At 36.9% G+C, this 10,903-nt stretch overlaps 1 non-coding gene across 1 annotated transcript; it reads left to right on the top strand.

The window, feature by feature from the left end:
- The first annotated feature begins 2,262 nt into the window (after positions 1-2,262).
- Positions 2,263-2,324, top strand: LOC138397749 (U7 small nuclear RNA). The gene has a single exon (XR_011235863.1). It is a non-coding gene; the product is annotated as a U7 small nuclear RNA (small nuclear RNA).
- The last annotated feature ends 8,579 nt before the right edge of the window (positions 2,325-10,903 follow it).

Genomic DNA, 10,903 nt, shown 5'->3' on the forward strand with positions numbered 1-10,903 from the left:
ATGTTTCTTGTACATGATTAAAATCTAAAGCCAGCCATATGGCTTCTATAGGGAAGCAGTTTGCCTGAATGAACAAGCCTGTACTCTTGGAATGACACACTCTTGCTAATTTACAGATCATTCCTATTTTTGTCCATGTGTCACAAAAAAAAGTAGGAGAATTGCCTTCTGGCATTTTATTCCTTTTTTTTCTCAATCACCTTTTTCTAGCCTGGAACAACAAAGCCCCTTGAATGGAGACATCTAGGAGTATTGCAATATTTCTGTCCATTCAAGAACCCCATTTTAAAATTCTGCAAGTTTGGATTTCATCTTTTTTAGTGCTAATTCTGATTTGATCTTGAAGTAAAATTCCCTGAAACAGAGGTTAGGTTTTTTTTTTCCTCCATAGTAATTACATTATCTACACATTTTAAAAACTATGTTATAAAAGCTCATTTACCACTATTTGATGCTATATTTTACTTTATTACCTCATAACTTATTTGAACAATTGATGGTTTCTCATAAAACTGAGTACAGATGTTTGTTTTTTAATGTTTATTTTTTATAGTCTCAATATTATTATGCATTGGCAATATGAGTTTAAAAGTCAACTCTGTAGAAAATCATTTTAGAATAGCAATCTTGATAAAAAGTTAATTTAATACAATTTTATACTTTTATATGTAATTTTTTTGTATTTTGTGTAACATAGCAATGCATCATTTTTGGGGGAATGCCTGTCGAAATGCATAGCTGTATTTTATTCATGCCCTGAAGAAGGCAAGAATTACCTAGGATTTTTTTTTCACATTTTAAAATTAAAATAAACTGCTTAAATTATAGATAAGAATATTATAAAATATTTCATTAAATCCGAGATGTTCCAGAATCTTGAATAAGATTATTTGAATCAAGCTAAGTACAGACTATTGGAACATTTTCAACAAAGGGAATTTGACAATTTAGACAGGAATCAACAACAAAGGCCATTAATCTTCCTGCTGTGAGAGGTAATATCACAACCTTGGAGATTTCTGAGATGATAGGAGGCAAGGCTGATGAGAAAGCTGATGTGACTGTTAAACATTCAAGAACTTTTTGTCCAAACAAAAATAGCATGCATTATGAAGCTAAGAAGGAGAGACTGAATTTACTTTCAAGGTAACTACTAAAGGTAGCTATTTTTTGCAGAGTTGAGATATTTTGTGATAACTCAGGTCTTAGATTTATAAAACAATATACAGAAATGTAACAACTATACCTACCACAAAAAGCTGCTGTCACCATAAAAGAAGGTACTTGGTATATTGTAGGACATATATTCTCATTTTACCCTCTTACCCTTTTCACAAAAACAGGGTCAACAAACAACTTTCTGGGAGGTCATGCTAAATCTCAGGGGCAGAGATAAAACAAAACAAATGTAATTAAGTCAAATGCAAGTCAGAATTAAAGCAACGGGATTCTGTGAAAAAAGCAGGCTTTTGTTTCCTATTAGTACATGAATTTAGACCTTTTTCACACTTTCTACTGATGGGTAGGGGGAAGGGAAACTAATATATTTAAATCAAATGTTCCTGGATATGTAACATAACCACCTCTTGGTAATGCCTGAAAAAAGGAAATGAAGAAAAGGATGGAAGGGGAAGAGACAGTTTGCGAATGATGGAAGGACGGAGAAAGGAAAAAGAAAAGGAAAGCAAAGAACATAAACCAACATTTTCAGAGCACTTACTAAGCTTCAGGCACTGTGATAAGTGCGTTCATATGTCACCTGATCTAATCTTTCACATAATTTTCTAGATAAATGTTATTACCCCATTTACATAGAGAAGGAAACTGAGACCCATAAAAGTTAACTAAAGTGAACTGAAACCAGGATTTGAATTCATTTTGACTGTTAAGCTCACTCATTTTCCATTTTATCATAATGTATCTTTGGAAATCATAAAGATTAATCTTCTTATATTCAAATGGCGAATCATCGCTCAGTGAAATGAATTTAATTCCGAGAGATGATAATTTTTCTATTCAAAACTCGAAGCTCCACAGGGACCTCAGTGTCTGGGCTTCAGCCCGTGTACAGGGCGCTTTATCCGTGGGATCTGCAATGTGGAAATCAGGGAAGACAATCCAAGGAGCCTGCAAAGTCCATCAAACCTTCGGAATGTCCTGACTGGGAAATCCTGTGATGGCTGCTGTTTTCTGAGTCAGGGATTGCGATCTCCCTTTAAGACAAGAATAGCGTAGCTTCTGAGAGGAAAGAATGTCATTGTGGAGAATTACACCTCTTTTAGAATTTGTCTAGCAGGTTTTCTGGTCCTCACCGGAAGACCCTCCCCTCCCCCCAAAAAGAGAAATACTCTCTTTTATAATAACCTCTGGATTTTTGGACCAGATATAACCAACTTAGCACCCTGGGGTTTCACCCTTCTCCTATGCTGCTGTTTGATTTTGTTCCCTAGGCCCAGTTGCAACCCCTCAAAGCTCCACTCTTAGTTACCAAACCAGACTTTCTTCCTGCTCTGTCTCCCTTTATCTGAGGTCACTTTGATCCCTGCTCATTGATTCCACCTTGGCTATTTATTTGGATCTGACTCTTGCCCCATTTTTACGCTATACCCTGATGTGTTTTCTGGTTTGGGTCACACTGCCCCAAACAAAAACTCTTTGGAACCAGGGCCCAGGATCTTGGGTGACCTTCATTCAGGCTAGACCTCTGGTAGTCTCACTCTTAACAATCTCGACTGCTGATGTTTCTTCCTCCATAGAAAATAGAAGAAACCAGATGGGAAAATTCCATATGCTCCCAACACCACCTCTATAAACCTACTGGTAAATTTCCCTTTCCCTTGTCACTGTTGATAAAATATTTACCATTCTACCCAAGGGCAATCCCTGCATTTGTACACTGGATCCCAACCCTTCATACCAATTGAAATACATCAATTTAGCAATTGTTTCCTCTATGGCATCATCCATTTCCCCTGTTTAATGGATCTTTCCCGGTATCATACCAATATGTCATAATATCTCTAATCTATGCCTCTCTTGCTGCTGCCCCATTTCCCAATCCTCTTTCCAATAAATTATTTTGAAAATGTTGTCTATATTTGCTATCTCTATTCCTCTCTTCTAATCTTTTTTTGAACCCATGCCAATCAGGTTTTTAATTCACTGAAACAGTTCTCATCAAGGTCTCCAATGACTTGTACATTGCCAAGTACAATGGTAAAAAGTTCTCTGTTCTCATCTAATATTTAATAGAGTGATCATTTTCTCATTCTCACTTTCTTCACTTGACTTCTGGCATTTCTCTCTCTCTCTCTCTCTCTCTCTCTCGATCCTTCTTCATTAGCTACTCCTTCACAGTCTCCTTTGGTGCTTGCTATTCACCTCTCCTAACTGTAAGTTGGAGGATCCTATGACTCAGACTCAGATGTCTTGCCTCCCTCCCTTGGTCATCACAACTGGTCTTATGGCTTTCAACATGCCATTCCTTCCAAATTTATGCCTCTAGCCTAGATGTCTCTGCTGAATGCCAGACTCCTATATTCAATTATATCCTTGATGTTTCTACTTAAATATATAATAGGCATCTCAAGCTTTAACATATCTACAACAAATACTGATTTCCCACATCACTGCCCCAACACACTTCTCCTACAGCCCACCCCATCTCAGTAAATGATTGATCAGGCCAAAAACATGATCCTTCCCTTTCTCTTTTACTATGTTCAAACTGTTAACTAATCCTACTCGATCTATATTTAAAACATATCTAGACTCTGACTACTTCTTATCATCTCTACCATTATTATCACTGTCCAAGCCACTGTAATCTTGCTTGTATTCTGGCCACAAGCTGTTAACTGGTCCTTCTACTTGGACACTTGTTTCAGTCTATCCAGTCTATTCACTCTACAGCAGCTAGAATGATCTTCTCCAAATGGAAGGTCAGATCCTATGACATTTCTGACCAATGCCATCCAGTGATTTAGCTCACTCAGGATAACAGCCTTGTGTCTACAAAGCCATCTCTCTTCTTTCCAACCCTTTCAACCTTGTCTCCTACCAGTTCCACACTCACTTGTTCTATTTTAACCACACCAGGCTTGTTGCTGTTCCTAGAAAAAGCCAAGCACATTCTGACCTCAGGAGTTTTGCACACACAATTTCTTCTACCTGAAATGCTCTTCCCTGACAGTCTGTGGCTCCCTCTCTTCCTCACTGTCTTCAGGTCAGTGCCCACATGTAGTCTCACCCAGAAAATCCTCCCTGACCTGGTATTGAGAAGTATCAACACCTTGCAACTGTCCCCAGAACTCCTTGTTCTATCAAGTCATCATTTCTTCATTTGTCTGTTTTGTTTACTTTTTGTTATTGGCTATCTCCTCTTGCAGCACTTTAGGCTCCATAAATGTAGAGAGCTTTCCCTGTTCTTTCACATGTCCTTCATGCCTAGAATAGTGTCTGTGTCAGGGCAAATTTCAATAAATATTGTTGAATAAATAAATTGTTATAAGATTAATATGACTTGTTGGGTGAGGAGGTGTTTTCTTAGAATGTACAACAGGCTACAAGTATTAAAGACCTCAGGTAAAAGAAAAAAAAAATAACATCTAAGGTTTCCTGCTAACTTGTAAAGGTTGTAAAGAAATAAAACCTGATTTATCTACTGTCTGGTGGTGTAGACTTTGGTTTTCATCCCCCAAATCTAACCTCATAGCTAGGCCTGTGCTCACAGTCAAGGAGCAGAGAATTCCATACAAAGCTTGCCTTGGAGATGTCCTTATAGACGTTCTGGCCCAATCTTCTCCTCTCACTGATTGGCCAAGGCTTGCTCAAGGACACCAGCTAATTAAGGGCAGAGCTCTTAATTTTCTAATCCATTTTAATATACTTTTGATGACAAGGACTATTCAATTTTATTAATTTTTTGATAATATTAACTATCCAAAATTTAACAACAAAGGTAAAGAGATCCCTCAGTATTCTTTTGAAGTTACACAAAAGCACTGTCTTAGCAGCCCACCAAGTCTGTCTAAAGGTAATACAATGAGAGCCTTATCTGTAATTTAAATTTTCTAGTAGCCACAGTAAAAATATTTTAAAAGAAACAAGAGTGAAATTAGTTTGAATGATATATTTTATTTAACCCAATATATGAAAAATATCATTTTGACATGTCATCAACATAAAAAGCTTATTAATGGGGCAGTTTACATTCTTTTTTTCACACTGTCTTTGAAATCCAGTGTATATTTTATGCTTATAGCATATCTCAATGTGGGCTTGCCACATTGCAAGTGCTCTGTGGCTAGTGACTTACATTTTGGCCAATAAAATTCTAGGGAAATGCAATTTTTGTTTGACTTAACATTTATTGTTGATAAGTTCCAGATTCTACAAATTTTAACCATCCTGTTAATTTATAGAAAACTGCTATAATATTATACAAGCAAATTTTTGTCCAGCAATAAAACAAATGAGCTTTATTCAGTAGAAAATATAATGTCAACAATTCTGATTTTATTGACATGTAGGAGTTTAGTGAGTTTTGCACCTCAGTTTTCCCTCCTTTCTCAGCATTCTTTTTTGCTAGTACAGTAATGACTGTACTTCCACTCACTCTGCATTTCCACTGACCAGTCTCTCCTCTGGTTCTCTAAATCAACTTTACACACCTGGTTAGTTCCCACATTAGGAGTTAAATGAGTATTTGGCATGTATTTATCAAATATTTGCATGAGAACAATGTTTTAGCTTTTTGAAATTTATATTTTGACATGTGGACATTTTAATTGGCATAATTCAAAGTGTCAAATTGGCACACTGAAATGTTTCATCTTTTCAGTCAGCATCATCAAATTTGTCTGTTTTAGCTGCCATAGAGAGCTCTAATCATAGAACAAGTAGGTGACTGCCAGTGCAGAGGGATTTGTGAAGCCGTAAAACAATCCTCTTTGTTGAGAATTATCAGCTTCCGTGGCTGAATGAAATCTCAGCCAGGTGTTAACTAATGGGCAACACAGTTATCTGGAAAGGGAAATATTAGCAAAGCCCTTTACCACCCACTGTCATGCACCTGAGAATGTCCCTGAGGAAATGGTACTAAGTAGGTACTAATAGTAACATTGAGGTAGGAATACATAAACCTTACTCTTTGTGTGTGTGTGTGTGTGTGTGTGTGTATGAAGAGATGGGGGGACATGAGGATAACTGTGTCCTAGGTGATCTGAGAGTTTCTGAAGACAAAATTCGGATTCGGATTTGGCCTGATCAACACTTTAAACCACATTGAGATGTGATGGCATTGCTGTAGCAAACATCTGTTTAATTTATTGGAATTTGCCCAAATCCCTCCGGAAGAAAATAGACAGTAAGAGAGAAACAGGGAGAGCAAGAAAGAAAAAGCAAGAGTGATTCCTTTATTTTATACTTGTGTCTTTTTCTTTTTCAAATCATGGCCTAACCTGTCATGGACCTCAGGGAAAGAGAAACCAGAGCTCAAGGTCCAATAGACACATGCAAGATTAATTAGTGGCTTTTAAGTTTCCAAAGACATGTTTTCTTAAGAATTAAAGGATTTTCAAAGGTAATTTTGGCTGAGTGTGATATTTTATTTACCCACCCCCTGCAGGGAATAAATATCCTACCCTGTTATCATATATCCAATTAACCAACTTGCATCTCCTCTCCTGCTCTCACAGAAAGCTTCAGCTCCTAATTCACAGTCTTCCTCTGAACGTGACCGTTTCATTCAATCTCACCTTTTAAAAAAGTTTCTACAACACAGAAAAAAAGAAGTCTTCCTTCCCTTGGACTTACTCACAGGCCATTTTCTCCACCTATTACAACTTGCCCAACTCTATAAAGAAGCTTCATTGTCATCCTCCAGGTTTTGTTATTTCCCCTGGAGACCTCAGAATATAGGTCCCTTTATTTCCTCTCAGCTTACTCTCTTCAACTGTGTCACAAGACAATCTTAGCACTTAATCATTATTTTCTCTTAGCACTTAATTATTGCATTGTTTGTTTGCTTTGCATCATCTGTCCTCCCTACTATTCCATCATGAATGCAGGAACTATATCTTATTCACTGTACCATCTGGACATTGTAGGCATACAAATTTTTGTAGTTGCTGTTTTGAGTAAACAATTGAATGCAACAAGGAAAATTGTTAATAAATAAGTAGATGCCTAAAGCAAAGCTATTAATATTTAAAAGTTGGAGGAAAGAAACAAAGAATTGTTAATGACCACTATTGCACTTTATTCATATTATTTTACTGAATTCAGCAATACTGAGAGATATGTATTGTCACCATTTTATAGACAAAATTTGTGTGTCAGAGAGGTGATGGTAGTGCACTCATTGGTTCTTACCCTGTTAGATGATTCCTGCAGTCTGAATTTCCCAGCTGGAGAGCTGGCTTCTGGCTGAGAGTTTGGACAAAGTGCAGCTTGGAGTCTGGAGGGCAGGACAAAGGAGACTGGGAGATATTTCTCTGTCCTCTTGCAGGCCTGAGAAGAGCAATGTTTTCTCTGGGTCTTCACTTTCTATTCTTCAGGACCCTTCTGATTCTAGCTTTTTCCAGCTGACCCCAGACTCAGGCTCTAGTACATGTCTTTTCACTCCATCACTTCAGCCTAAGGATGGTAGTCATTTCCTGCTACTGCTGATCTTGGTTGACTCAACACATCCTATTTAGCTTTTCATATCTTTGTTCATTGTGTCACCCTTTCTTGTATTAAATTTTTGCTAGTTTACATACTTAGAGTGGTTTCTATTTTTTGATTAGACATTAATATGTACAGAGACTTTGCCCATGCAAACTCTGGCAACCCATACCTTTATCTGATTAAAAGAACATGTGGTTTTGTTGTTGTTGCGATTGCTTTTGGGGTTTTCTTCATAAATTCTTTCCCTAGGCCAATGTCTATAAGTTTTTCCAACATTTTCTTCTAGAATTTTTATAGTTTCATGCTTAGGATTAAGTCTGTTATCCATTGTGAGTTGATTTTTGTGAGTGGTGAGAGGTGCCGATCCTGTTTCAGTCTTCTACATGTGGCAATCCATAAGCATGGTATGTCTTTCCATCTGTTTATATTCTCTGCTATTTCCTTTCTCAGTGTTTTGTCGTTCTGCCTGCAGAGGTCTTTTTACCTCTTTAGTTAAATACATTCCTAGGTATTTTATTTTCTTTGTTGCTATTGTGAAAGATATTGAGTCTTTGATTTGGTTCTCAGCTTGACTGTTGTTGGTGTGTATGAATGCTACTGATTTGGGTACATTGATTTTGTAACCTAAGACTTTGTTGAATTTATTTATCATTTCCAGTTGTCTCTTGGTAGAATCTTTGGGGTATCCTAGATATAAGATCATATCATCATCGAAGAGCAATAGTTTGACTTCTTCTGCCCCCCATTTGGATACCCTTGACTTCCTTCTCTTGTCTAATTGCTCAGGGTAGGACTTCCAGCACTATGATGAATAGAAGTGGTGATAATGAGCAACCTTGAAATGAGACTTGATCAAATTAAAAAGTTTCTGCATAGCCAAAGAAATAATCATTAGGGCAAGTAGACAGTCTACAGAATGGGAGCAATATCTGCATGCCTCAAAGAGCTAAAAGTAGAACTACCATTTCATCCAGCTATCTCATTACTGGACATCTATCTACCCAAAGGAAAAAAAGACATTCTATAAAAAAAGACATATGCACTCAAATGTTCATAGCAGCACAGTTGCAAAGATGTGGAAACAACCCAGTGCCCATCAATACATGAGTGGATTAATAAAATGTATACCACAGAGTACTAATCAGCCATAAAAAAAAATGGTGAACTAATACCTGTTGTATTAACCTGGATGGAACTGGAGACCAGTCTTCTAAATGAAGTATCACAAGAATGGAAGAACAAACACCACATGTACTCACCATTAAATTAAATTGGAACTAATCAATCAACACTTCTGTGTACATATGGAAATAACATTGGAAATCAAGCAGGTGGAAGGAAGTGGAGGGGATGAGTAAATTCACACCTAATGGGTACAATTCACACTATTTGGGGGATGGGCACACTTATAACTTTGGCTCAAACAGTACAAAAGTAATTTATGAAACCAAAACATTTGTACCACCTTAATATTCTGAAATTAAAAAAAATAAAGAACAAGTTGTGAGCGCAGTTACAGGTGTATCTCTAAGAACCCAACTTAGCAGTAGATGATAGCAGCATATATCTCTCCTAGTCTGAATAGAAATAGGGAGATGAATAATGATAGTAATTTATATTTTTATAATTACTCATACAGCCTCCAAATCAATCTCACATGAAATATTTCATTTTCACTACATTTTGTGAGGAGCCAAATACTATCCTAGCCTTTCATACAGAGCAAAGTGGAAACAAAGTAAAGTCAAATGATTTGCCCAGAACTACTGGTGAGCCAGATCTGTTTTTACTAGGATTTTATTATTAAGAATCAACCTTTGCAAACTTCTTTTGACCTTTTGAAATTTTAATTCAGAAATGGAAGGGAGAGGAACAGAGAGAGGAATGCCATCCAACTTTCAGTGGCACTTGAGTTTACATTTCCAATGTCTTTAGCAATGCTGCTTAGGAACACCAAAATGTGTTTGCAGCAATCCTAAAGATGATTGGCATTCAACAATAGTCAAGAATTATCACAAAAGGTACAGAAAAATGCTAAAGAAAACATGCATTTTGTATATGTATTTGTATATATGCATATCTATATCCATATGTGCACATACATTGGGTATTGTCTATATAATATAAGGAAAACATAGTCCCTATTTCCCCCCACCTAAATAATAATAAAATACTTCCTTTTATTTTCAATACTAAGACAGATTAAAATATGTATAGTTATAAGCAATCACTTCTCTTACATAAGGTGATCATATAAAAGAGAAAATATTAAGTATATGTAAATTATCAAAAACTTAGCAATCAGTGACATGCTACTGTTTTTAAAGAATGTGTGGACTAATCCAAAAAGAAATGTCGTAAAGAAAAAGCTATGTTATCTAGGAGCTTTGTTGTTGAATATTAAGAGCATCAGCTAAAAGAAAAGGTAAAATATCACATTGCTATTGAGAAAGTCTCCTTGACATTTGGGGATTCTATTTTGTGTTCTACCTGGTTCTTGGAGGATGAAGGAAATAACTATTCTTATGTTAGTCCTAAGAATACCACCTATTGACTGTCTTCCAATGCTGTGTTCTAAGTTCAGCAAAATTATTTTCAATCAAATCAGCATACAACAGTCAACAGGAATTCAGTGCGTTTTGCTTCTGATACTTTGTTCTATGGGGAATACTATCATCTCTTCAGACACAGCTGGCATTGTTCATGGTCTACCTACATCTACTGTGGGCAGCACCAGGCTCTGGAGACAGACTAGTTCATTAATTAGAGCAGCTCTCAGATGTAGGTCCAACAAGGAGAACATAGCATGGACAAACGTGAATAGGTAGAGATAGTCTGGGCAAGCAAACCTCACGGGGTTGAATGTTTTAAAATAAAGTATCAGGGCATCCTGAAGCACAGATGAGGGATAGACCATGCAATTCAAGCATAGGTTTATTAGTCAGGAGTCTTTTCATTGTAAATGACAGAAACCCAACTCAAAATAGCTTTCTCACAATAGGGAATATATGGGCTCATGTACCAAGAAGTCTGAAAGCACTGACGTTTCAGTCACAGCTAGACCTGGGGGCTCACATGAGGATCTTAGTACTCTCTCATTCTTCATCTCTTGAACAGGCTCATGCTACGTGGTCAGCCAAATGGCTCACCAAAGGCCCACTTCAAATCCTACTAGCCTATTAACCCCAAGGGAATAGGTCTTTTGTGATGGCTCCTGAAGAAATGTTTAAGA

The sequence above is a fragment of the Eulemur rufifrons genome, chromosome 16 (assembly GCF_041146395.1).
Source record: "Eulemur rufifrons isolate Redbay chromosome 16, OSU_ERuf_1, whole genome shotgun sequence".
In the NCBI taxonomy this organism is placed as follows: Eukaryota; Metazoa; Chordata; class Mammalia; order Primates; family Lemuridae; genus Eulemur; species Eulemur rufifrons.